Genomic DNA, 13,030 nt, shown 5'->3' with positions numbered 1-13,030 from the left:
TCGAAAATCCTAAATTTTTTCTGATAAACCCATGTTTCTATATGTCAGTGGTGCTCAACCTTTTTCATGTCAAGGACCCCCAGAAGTATCTCTTATTGGGCCACGGACCCCCATCTCAAAATATGTAGTTCCAGGGCCCCCCCCCCCACCCAGAAGCAAATATTTTAGTTAAAAATGTTCGCTCTGAAATTATATATTCAATGATTTGCGCCACATTTTAACGATTTGTCAAAAATAGCAGACCTACGAGCTCGTAGCGCGCCAGCTTGTAGATCTGCTATTTTTCAATAGCTAAATTATAACATAATGTCCAAAATGGATGAATGTATTTCTTTTGGTAAATAAATACTCGTCGGATAAGTTACAGGGGGTCCCCAGCAAGAGTAGTTGATACAGAAGCACTTTCAACCTATTATAATTTGGCTATTAAAAAATAGCACATACACAAGCTCGAGCTATACGATATGCTATCGTTATTAAAATCTTGAAATGTTATATATATTTTTTTTAAACTCAAATCTTTGCTTCTGCAGGAGGTCCCTGGAACAACTCAAACTCTTCAGGTTGTTTCAGATGGGGTGGGGGGGTGGGCCATAAAAAGCTGAAATATGTAGATATGAAGTTTCCACCCTATACAGGGACGATATCATATAATATATCATGCAGATAGATAGACTCTGATAACGGCCTGACAGAAGCAACAATATGAGAAGGTACTCGCTCACCCAGACACGGAGTATTGTGTAACAACCTCTGCTCAGTCCAGAATGGTGATACACTACTATAGGAAGTAAATATGTGTTCAGCTTTTTTTTTTTTTAATATATTTTTTATCCCACGATTTTGTAACCCATTTTTCACCCCTGTGCCAATCATCTAATGTGATCCTGGGCTCTACACACCCTCCACCAACCTGGGGAGAGCAACGGACTTAACTCATGCTCCCTTCATGCCTGAGTGTCCAAGTTGCTCCTTTACACCAGACAGGGGGGAGTTTCCCTGGTTGGACGTAGCGCGTGGAAGGAACGCGTTATTCCAACCAGTTCATATGTGTTCAGCTTAAACTAGTCGATGCTGCTGCAATTCAGTGTTGTTTTCATCGACTAAAACTATGTTCCTACCTTTTTTCACTGACAAAAACTAAAAAGAAACTAAATGAAAACTAAGGCTACGATGACTAAAACTAAGACTAAATATACTGACAATTTCGTCAACAAATAAAAACTAGACTAAAATGTTAGTAAGGGACTATAGTGGACAAGAGATCCAGTATGAGTAATTTTACACTTGGATGCATGCTGGAAATATCCGCTTGTAGATCGGCAAAAATCTGCCATTACGACGGCATCAAGGCCCACCAAAACACATTTTAGTCGACTACATCTACTGTTGACTAAAACTAGACTAACACTAAAACATTCCAGGTGACTAAAACACAAAACTATTCAAGAGACTACGACTAAAACTAGCAACTTTGCTGCCAACAACTTTACAAAACAATTTCCTGCATGGTTATGGTAGTATATGGCAGTGGTTCTAAAACTGTGGGTCGGGGACCACCACCAAAATATATATATATTTTTTTGGGGGGGGGTCCCCAGATGATTTGCTTAAGTAAATGTACTTTAGTTACTTTAGTTTCCAGCACTAGGGTTATAGAGTTGTCAGGATGTGTGTGTCCGTGCAGTTCAAATATGATTATGTTGAGGGGAGTCACGTCCTGAAAGGTTTGAGAACCACTGCTGTGTAGAGCGTTTATACATTAGAGTTTTCGAATCATGTATAAAAACATCTTTTGAAAATATCAGATGGGACTGAAGGACAGTGTGATATTTCCCCATGTCTCTCCGTCAGAAGTTTGGCATTTCCTCCGACAGGACACGAGAGAGAGAGAGGCGCTCGAAGAAATGGATGACTCACCCTGTGACCTTGGCCCCTCTTGGGTTGAAAGGTCGTCACACTCTTCAGAAGTGTCTTCATGGTCTTTTTTCCCCCCCGTCAACTGTATAGCCTGACGGAGAAGGAGGAGAGGAAAAAAATGGTTTGACGTGTGTGAAGAAGACATTTAGAACTTGCTTGCTTGCCGAAACGTTGGTTTATTAAAAGGTTTATAGCATCGTGACTAAGTACGAGCTGTGCGGCCTCTTTTCTCATGTCGAAGAACACATTCAAACATCAAACACGAAACGCAATTCAGCAATAAAAGAGTTCTGTACACATAAACGTGACACCCACTCTTGCGTTCAACACAAGATTAATTTAAAAGACATTTACCCCTTGAACCCTATATTCTGGCGCAGGACTTTGATGTAAATGGCAGATCTAAAAGCTCACAAAAGGCATAACCAATTTGTACTGTAGATCGCAGATCTACAAACTCACATTGTGTTGCTTTGTGCCATATGTTCGGAGCGTGTATAGGTCTGCTATTTTCACTACTTTTAAAAAGCTTTTTTGTGTATTTATTTGTTGAAATTATTTTCCGTATCATCAGCCACAAAAATACAACATGTTGGCAATTATGTACAGTAGATCCCCCCCCACCCCACACACACACACAAACATTATGGTCGCATTCACACCTGTAGTTCGGTTCAGTAGCGAGGGCCGTGGGGTGAAGGTGCATAATGTTTTGCATTTTGAATTTGCTACATTCAGGGACGAAACGTTTTTATAATAGTCATGGGGGCCCGTCCATATTAGCATATTAATTAAATCTGCATGTGTACAAGGGACAGGCAACGTGGTCCACCCCCCACCATGGATGGTTTAGAGCGGTGCGATTACATACAAAGTCAATGCAAGACGATGAATTGCGCGATTCAGACTCTACGTCACTGGCTACATTTGCGTTCGCACTGCTTTGTCAACCACAACCGCAGTAGGGAACTTGAGAGGGAAGCACAGTGAGGAAGTGAAGCGAGACCCCTGGTATTTGCGTATATTATATAGAATGAGTTTGTTTGATCCGCACCAGAATTCGAATGAAACTTCACACCTGCCAAACGAAGTACACATTCCGATGATAAGCAGCTGGATTAATTTTAGACCTATAAGTGCCATCAACAGAATCACTTCCCTCCACAATATCCATTCACATTTATATATAGGGGAGGGGGGGGGGGGGGGGGGGATTAAAAGCTAATTCAATAAGTAGCATCTCATCAAGTAACACCTCTCAGCTTTCAACGCCATCATCACGATTCACGACATAAAGACACTCCTCCGTTGCATGTGTACACACACACATACACACTCACTCCATCAAAGACAGTAACCATGGCAACAATCAAAGGACTCATCCTCAGCCCACTTCAGCCGGGGTTTGGTTGGAAGGAACACAGACTTTTCATTATGTTCTCCCAATAAATGAGTGCCTGTGTTACTAAAAGTCACTGGAGTGTCGTGGCCGCACACTTTCCCCTGAACGAGGCACGTTTCAAATGACTGCCTGTTCCCTTGGCTGGCAGCGGTGGAAAGTAACGGAGTACATTCATCCGGTTCATTGGAAAGTAACTGAGTACATGCATCAGTTTCATTCCGTTTCCTAATTCACCAAAATGTGGAACGCCCTACCAACAGTCATTAAGACGTGTGAATCCCTTGACTCCTTCAAAACCACTCTCAAAGGGCACCTACGGACGGCTGCAATTAGAAACTGGCCCCTGTAAAATCTGAATTCCCCCCCCCCCTTTTCCCCTCACTGTATGTTTTCTTTTCCCTTCATGCTTCCTTTATGATGAATTCCTGTTCTGTTCTTTAACAACTAAGTGTCTATTTGTACGTCTCTAAATGTTTTGATGAATTGAACATGGTGGACCCTCTTGTAAACAAGTGTAATGCTTAATTGGGTTGTCCACTCACAGTTAACAGTCTCTGTATTGAGTTTGTGCTTGAAATGTACTGTAATTCTGCAAACTGTTAATACATATTCCAATCAATCAAAAGCAGACCAGTAGGCTCCCAGTATACAGGAGTATAGTTCAACATTGCAGTATTGATATACTTTTTTACTTAAGTAACAAATGTGAGTATTTTTTTCCCCACCACTCATGCCGCACAGCGCGTTTCAAATGACTGCCTGTTCCCCTGGCTGGCCCGCTGGGTGTATGGGGCTCTTTGTGAGTGTCAATGGGTGTAGGAGAGGCAACAGGACAGAATGCAGGCACCGGGCCAACGTCCTGACTCTACACCTGAATGTCCTCCCTTAAATGCTGCAGAGCCACAGAGTGTAAGACAGTTACCAAAACTCTGTTCACTTCATGGGGGCTTCAAAATGTATATAGACCTGAAGTGTTTACTGTATGTTTAGTAATAATAATAATCTACAGAGTAACTATATTAACTAAGGTTTTCAAATTATTGTAGTGGAGTAAAAGTAACAATGTTTGCCTGTTGTGTATAATGATAACGATAATTTGGAAATACTCAACGTACAAACACCTGTAGGTCCTGCAGAGGAGCGAAACAGGAGAGAATGCAGCTTACGTATAGGCACCGGGCCAAGGTTCTGGAACTACACCTATAGGCACCAGGCCAAGGTTCTGGACTATAGGCACTGGGCCAAGGTTCTGGAACTACACACCTATAGGCACCGGGCCAACCGGGCCAAGGTTCTGATCTACACCTGAATGTTCTCCTTACACAACCCCCAGAGAGAGTAGAGAGAGATAGAGAGAGAGGAGCATGCGGGGCAAAAAAGAAAAAGTAAAAAAACCTCAAGCATAACCGACCGGCTTAGCAGCATGCCGCGTAGACATATATCTAAATACACTCAAGACAATTTATTACAGCTTTAGAAGCGCTTTGCCGGCTCCGCGAGGGTCGCATCATCCCAGACTCAGGAATTCTTCAGATTATGACAAAAGCAAACCTGAGCCGTGATTAATTGGTCTATTATTATGGCACGAGGCACAATGTGCAACCAATTTAGCCTGTTCCGTTCCCCTCCGTCCGTCCGCAACTCAGCACCACTTCCACTGAAACAACCTGTTCACAAACACCTCCCTTCTGCTGTGCGGGGAGGGGACAGGGGGAAGGAATGTGACCACATGCAGAGATTTTTACCCACCAACACATCATTTTTCCAGGCCTCTGTCTCTCGCGCACGCACGCACACGCACACACTTGAAGCCTCATCTCATATGTACAGGTGTGCTGAATTCAAATAGAAGTCCACAGGCTTCCACAGTGACAACTGGGATTAGGCTCAAGTGACTCGTGAGTGCTTGCTGTGCATTCATGGAGACACTTGGAGCATGTTAGAAATGGGCAACAAACAACCTCTGGTGTGCCTGCGGTAAATCCTACAGTGCAGCTGGCATGGGCATTCAGCGCATGGGGCAGCGGTGGCCATAAGGGTCAGATGAGCGCCCCTTGTTGCCGGCGAAAGGTTGCCGGTTCAATTCCCCGGACAAGCAGGAAAAGGAAAAATCTGGGCCGGGGAAGTGGTTGGTCATCACGTGACTCACCCAACACCGCTGAAGTGCCCTTGAGCAAGGCACTGAACTGAACCCCCAAACTGCTCCAGTGGAGCTGCTTTAATAGTGGCCAACAGTATAAGACTGTGGTTGTACTGGTCAGCTACCAGGTTTCAGTGTGTGTGTGTGTGTGTGTGTGTGTGTGTGTGTGTGTGTGTGTGTGTGTGTGTGTGTGTGTGTGTGTGTCTGTGTCTTTCTATGTGCAGGGCGTTGCTGAAAGTGAGCACTTGTGCTCAGCCACCACCCTGGGTAAATACAGGGAAAACATGGGAAAAATGAGAGCGTCCTACATAGACTAATATTTACCACTGCTAGGTTAACATGTCAATAAACTCCACACAGCTGAGAGAGGTGAGAGGGAAAACCAGGTGCACGGCATGAAGCACCTGGAAATGTCCTATGATGACGATAACCAACCTGGAGGCTGGGAATTATTCTTTCTTTGCATGGAACTTTTCAACGGATTTTAACCCATTCTGAACGAGAACCCATTTTGGTGTTAGCATTATTATATATATATATTAAATTTGAAAAATCGAAGAACGACTGACATTTTTTAAATCTGATCTCAGGTCAGAATGGGTTAATCAGACCAGTGTGTGTCCAGTGGAAACCTCGTATGAATCTGATCTCAGGTCAGAATGGGTTAATAGAGACATATTATTAGGAGACCAGGCGAGCATTTAAAGTGAATGTTATAAAACAAAAAACTTTCCAAAAGAGAAGATGTTGTAGGAGTTTCAGCACTATATCTTAAACCGCTCGACGATGGCTCCCCCTGGTGGCCGTCAGCCTGTCTGGCTTGGCCAAAAAAAGAGCTGAAATAATGACATTCTTTACCTTGTGTGAATTTGTGATCATTAAATATTATATTATACACATACATTACACACCTTTCCATGCATGAAGGACTGATCTTGTGCTCTCACACTCTCTAGAGTCTAGCCCATTCTGTACGGGAACCCCTTTTGGTGTTAGCATTATGTTATGTTTTAGTTAGTGAAAAATAGCAGATCTACAAGCTCGTAGCGCGCCACCGAGTGGCGCGCTACGAGCTTGTAGGTCTGCTATTTTTGAAAAAAATCGAAGAACGACTGACATAGAAACATAGCTTTTTCAGAAAACTGTCAGGATGTATAAAAGACATTTTGTAGAATCTGATCTCAGGTCAGAATGGGTTAGAGACAGAATGAACAGGGATGGTTCATGTGATGAGCTTATAGTTCCAGTTATGAATGTATACTATAGCTACAATGTTTGCATTCACAGGCATGATGTCATCGGCATCTGTGTGTCTGAAGAATGCAGAGCCCTCTGGCTGCATACGGCCTTGAGGTCTGGGTTGGCTTAGAGAGGAGTTTGAATTGTTTGAGCTACGAGAAGCAATGCGTGCATTATTGAGAAAAGATTAGCAGAGTGGCATGGACAGAATGCTGGCCCTGGGGGCACATCTGACCATGTGACTCATATGATGTCCAGTGAGACTGACTAACAATATCAATAGACACTGTGTGTGTGTGTGTGTGTGTGTGTGTGTGTGTGTGTGTGTGTGTGTGTGTGTGTGTTATTTTAAAGTGCATTATTGGTCATTTCCCCTATACCATAAGCCCTCAATGGGGGTTGGGTTTTTGTGCTAATTTGCTTATTTCCATCGAAATAAGTAGTAAAGTGTGCCGCTTGGGATACTATTTACATTATGAAGAGAGGATGTATACAAAAAATATATAATTTTGAGCGATGGAAATAAGCGAATTAGCACAACACCCCATACATAGCCCCATTCAATTCAATGCAATTCATGTAGGGCTCATGGTAGGGGAAATAGCCAATAATGCGCTTTTGCACAAAATAACACCTGGACCTCTTTGGTGGTAACAACTACAAAGAAAGGTAAGAAAGCCTTCTAGTATGGAATTCTCCTTTAACATTAACAACAGTGACACCTTTTGGCCGGAAAGAAACTTGTTGTCACTGGGACGTTTGTCTCTTGTTGCCATAACGACAGGTTTGTCCCATAACGACAGACAGTACACGACCGTCTGTGGACTCTATGCCAGTGAAATAAACCACATCTCACTTCATTTCAACGCCATGTGTAGTGAATCTATCTCAGTGCACTACTCTGCTGCGTGTGCACACCTCAGGACACCCATAAATCCATATGTTCTAGAGGTTTTACAAGAGACGACCAGGGACAGTAACGGGTACGTTTCATTCTAATGACATTTTTTCCCCAGTAGTGGAAAAAGTACTCGCATGTTATTGTTTAACCCATTTTGACCTGAGATCAGATTCTATAAATGTTCTTCTACATCCTGAGAGTTTTCTGTAAAAGCTATGTTTCTATGTCAGTCGTTCTTAGATTTTTCAAAAAATAGCAGACCTACAAGCTCGTAGCGCGCCACTCGGTGGCGCGCTACGAGCTTGTAGGTCGAACTAAAAGTATTAGCAGAATATCCTGAATGTACCGCATCACCACGACGCATTGTGAGCTTGTAGATCGGCTATTTTCAAATGACCGAAATGTGAAGTGGGTAATGTAGGCTATATATGTTATGTAATATAATAATAAAAAATCTAAAAAATAACTAGTAACTAACGTTTTCAAATAAATGTAGTGGAGTAAAAGTACAATATTTGGATCCGAGATGTCTATAGTGGAATAGAAGTAAAATAAATTGGATATTGGAAATACTCAAAAGTGTACTTTAACGTACAGTACTTAGTAAATGTATACTGCACTTAGTTACGTTAGTTTTTCCCCCTATTATTATTTAAAAAAAATTACAAACACTTGCATATTCAACTTATTGGCAGTGTTTCAACACAATAAATAAATCAAATGCAATATTAATATTGTTATATAAGCGTTAACCCTCTAAGACCTGCATTAATTTCTACTTGCAAAAAATGTATTTCAATTTTCAACCTTACTACTACTTTGTACTACTAGGACTAAGAATAAAAAATATGTAAAAAAGTTTGATGAAAATTTTAAAATAATTATATAATAATTATATAATATAATAAATTAATAATTTACATTTGGGGGATATCTTTCACAATAATGAATAAAACATGTTCTAGACATTCTAATTATCACAAAAAAAACATATATTACAATTATTTTACTTACTTTTATTAGGGTTAAAGGTCAAAAGTCATAGGTTAAAAAATGTTCAACATTGCGTCCAGACACTTTTAATTTGTGTTCATTTGTGTTCATTTGTCTTCTGTGTTGTTTAATTTGTGTGAATTTCAGCCTCTGTGGGGGGTATTTTTTTATATGCAAATATCATGACCAATGGGCATTGAAATGGCATTGCAATGAATGAACATCACTGATGACGTTTAGGTGGAAAAAAAGAACAGAAAAGAATAATAATAATCAAGTAATTAATTTAAATATAACTTGTTGCTATAAAGCAACGCTGGGTCTTAGAGGGTTAGAATAATCAAAGTTGCTTATCTGTGCTTTTTGTATATTAGGTGTGGCGTAAACTTAAAGCTGACGGGAAACGATCGGCTGAGACGAGTTCAAACGCTGAGCGACGGCGACATCCGTGCGTTGTCCAGATGTCTTGAAACGTGTGACACTCGTGTGACAGGTAAACGTTAGAGTTAGGAGTTAACCCATTCTGACCTGAGATCAGATTCATATGAGGTTTCCACTAGTGGACACACACTGGTCCGATTAAATGACACAGTGTGTGACAGCAGGTAACGTTAGGCTTCGTACACACATAAAGCACAACTGTTCTGTGCTCTGCCTGTGTTTCATGGACGCCCCAATGGGACGTCACATGGTTTGACCAAACACTTGTGTTTGATTGCCCTTTCCCCCATCACACACAACTGTTTGGGGACTTTTTGGGGACACACAACTTTCGAGACTTCCATTGGAAAAGCATTGAGGCAGCCGCCATAAATCACGGACAGCACAGAGGCATGTTGGTCTGATGTGTGTGTACGAGGCCTTAGAGTTATAGGACATTCATATGACTCATCCTCACAAACACACCAAGCTGGCCATAGGGGGCGCTATAGCTCCTCTCAAAGAGCCAGAATGCAAAATGCTTGTCATTCAGCCTCACTTTGAGTTGCTCAGTGGACTGTCTCTCACACAGCGATATGGAGAAAAAAATATCACACCCGCGTGACGTGAGCGGCACTGTTATCACTATACATCACATTCCGTGCTCAGCCAGTCAGCTTGAGCACATTCCGCGCGCGCACACACACACACACACACACACACACACACACAAATACAACACAGCTCAGTGTTAGGGAACGCTGTAGCGTGTGGAAGACCCGAAGATCCATAGACCCATAGATCCATAGACCCCAAAGTAGCCGCAATTAAGTAATAAATATAGCAACAGAGTTCAAAGGGTGCCGATGAAGAACAGCTGCACTAATTGGCGTCATTAAGGCGTGCATGGCAACAGTTTGTGTCTCGTGTGATTTCACACCAGAAGATATAAGATGATGCACCGTGTTGAAAATGACTGTAGACGTCGAGAGAAAGAGAAAGTAAGAAAGAGAGAGACACAGACAGACAGACAGACAGAGCGATGTTGTCTTGGACCGTTTCCAAAGCAGGAGGACCAAAGCGAGTATTTCATGCTGCTGTAACAGTGAGGAACAAACTGTATTCATTTGGAGGTGAATGTGATGGAATGACCTTGGAACAGATGGATGTCCATGTCTTCAACACAGTGCCTTTATGCTGGAAGAAGTTACCTCCAGTGGAATCAGGAAGAGGAGACGGTCACCTTGAGGTTCCACCCAGGCACTGGGGCCACACAGCTGTGTTGGTTGAAGATACAGTCTACATCTGGGGAGGTGTTCCTTATCCTTTCTGCAATGTGCTTTATGCATTTGATGTTGACTCCCACAGATGGTTCCAACCCAGGGTTTCTGGGACTGTTCCAGAGGAGAGGTGCTACCACTCAGCCTGTGTGTTGGAGAAGGTCATGTTTATCCATGGAGGACACACCAAGCTGACTGGATACACTAATGACATGTACAAATTGGACACCAGCACAATGGTCTGGACTTTAATTAACACCAGAGGAACTCCACCTCCTGATTCACAACATCACTCTGCCACCATCGTCAGGAAAAATATGTTTGTATTCGGGGGCTGGAGGGGGGGTCAATACTACAACACCATCAGAGTGTTTGACACAGAGACCAACGCCTGGCTGGACACACCTTCTGCACAACTTCTACCAGAAGAACGGTGTCGTCATTCAGCATTTACCTACAATGGAGAGCTGTACATATTTGGAGGCAGCAACGGTAACCAGAAATTCAATGATGTGTGGAAATTCAGTCCAGAGACCTTCTCCTGGAAGAAGGTTGAGCCCAAGGGGAAAGGACCATGTCCAATGAAGAGTATGTGCTGTTGCATTGTGGGAGATCGTATCATCCTCTTTGGAGGATACAAAGGAGATTACACTATCTCTGATGAGCTGTTCATCTTAGACTTGAGTCCTTCTCTTAAGACGTTATGTAAGCTAGAAGTTATTCAGTACGCTCTGGACCAATCAGAACTCCCACACGACATCAGTTGGGAACTGGCAGCCATGGCAACCAACGACAACAGACGACGACAACATCCGAGACCACATTCCAGATGAAGGAACAGCAGAAAGATCAAGGAATGATGGATCAACATCTCATCCCACCTGATGGTGAGCCACCTCTCAGCATCACTTAAAGACTATCTGGTACACAGCAAGCTAAAAGGATTCAACACACCAGCACGCCAGAGACCAGAATACTTCAAACCCAAACAAAGTTAAAAATAGAACTACAAAATGCATGTTGGAGATTAAACAACAGCCAGCACCAGCAACTGTGTTTATTTAATCACATGTGAAAAATGTGGCTTACGATATGTCGGAGAAACAGGTAAAACAATAGCTGCAAGGCTGAGACAACACAGATACAATATTAACAATGCAAAAAAGACAACTACAAGGATTGTTCAACATTACATGGCACATGGCATTTAAGCTCTAAAAGTATCTGGACTTCAACACAATCCCAACTGGACAGTTTTAGGACAAAGACGTTTTAATGAAAAACAATGGATCAAGAACCTCAACACGGATTTTCCTGGAGGTTTAAACATGCCAAAATAGTAGACAAGTTGTTTTGATTTTGTACCAAAACTCCACAGCCATATACATGCTAAACACAGCCAACAATCAATGGAAATCAGACTTTGAATATAGGGAACAAATTAAGAGTTAAGATGACACGTGTGTGACAGGTACCATTAAGAGTTAAATGACACGTGTGTGACAGGTACCGTTAAGAGTTAAATGACACGTATGTTACAGGTACCGTTAAGAGTTTAATGACACGTATGTGACAGGTACCGTTGGAGTTAGGCGTTAACCCATTCTGACCTGAGATCAGATTCATACGAGGTTTCCACTAGTGGACACACACTGGTCCGATTAACCCATTCTGACCTGAGATCAGATTCAAAAAAATGTCAGTCGTTCTTCGATTTAAAAAAATTGCAGACCTACAAGCTCCAATGGGACGTCACATGGTTTGAACAAACACTTGTTTGAGATTGCCCCCCCCTCCCCCCTTCCCCCCCATCACACACAACTGTTTGGTCAAACCCACGAGACTTCCATTGGAAAAGCATCGAGGCAGCCGCCATAAAACACGGACAGCACAGAGGCATGTTGGTCTGATGTGTGTGTACGAGGCCTTAGAGTTATAAGACATTCATAATATGACTCATCCTCACAAACACACCAAGCTGGCCATAGGGGGCGCTAGAGCTCCTCTCAAAGAGCCAGAATGCAAAATGCTTGTCATTTTGCCTCACTTTGAGTTGCTCAGTGGACTGTCTCTCACACAGCGATATGGAGAAAAAAAATATTACACCCGCGTGACGTGAGCGGCACCGTGATCACCATACATCACATTCCGTGCTCAGCCAGTCAGCTTGAGCACATTCTGCGCACACACACACACACACACACACACACACACACAAATACAACACAGCTCAGTGTTAGGGAACGCTGTAGCGTGTGGAAGACCCAAAGATCCATAGACCCATAGATCCATAGACCCCAAAGTAGCCGCACTGAAGTAATAAATATAGCAATAGAGTTCAAAGGGTGCCGATGAAGAACAGCTGCACTAATTGGCGTCATTAAGGCGTGCATGGCAACAGTTTGTGTCTCGTGTGATGTCACACTAGAAGATATAAGATGATGCACCGTGTTGAAAATGACTCTAGACGTCGAGAGAAAGAGAAAGTAAGAAAGAGAGAGACACAGACAGACAGACAGACAGACAGACAGAGCGATGTTGTCTTGGACCGTTTCCAAAGCAGGAGGACCAAAGCGAGTATTTCATGCTGCTGTAACAGTGAGGAACAAACTGTATTCATTTGGAGGTGAATGTGATGGAATGACCATCAACAACATGGAACAGATGGATGTCCATGTCTTCAACACAGTGCCTTTATGCTGGAAGAAGTTACCTCCAGTGGAACCAGGCAGAGG

Source organism: Protomyctophum bolini (genome assembly GCF_963924005.1).
Source record: "Protomyctophum bolini genome assembly, chromosome: 21".
In the NCBI taxonomy this organism is placed as follows: domain Eukaryota; kingdom Metazoa; phylum Chordata; class Actinopteri; order Myctophiformes; family Myctophidae; genus Protomyctophum; species Protomyctophum bolini.
The sequence above is the reverse complement of the archived record's forward strand: the minus strand, read 5'-3'. Positions refer to the sequence as shown.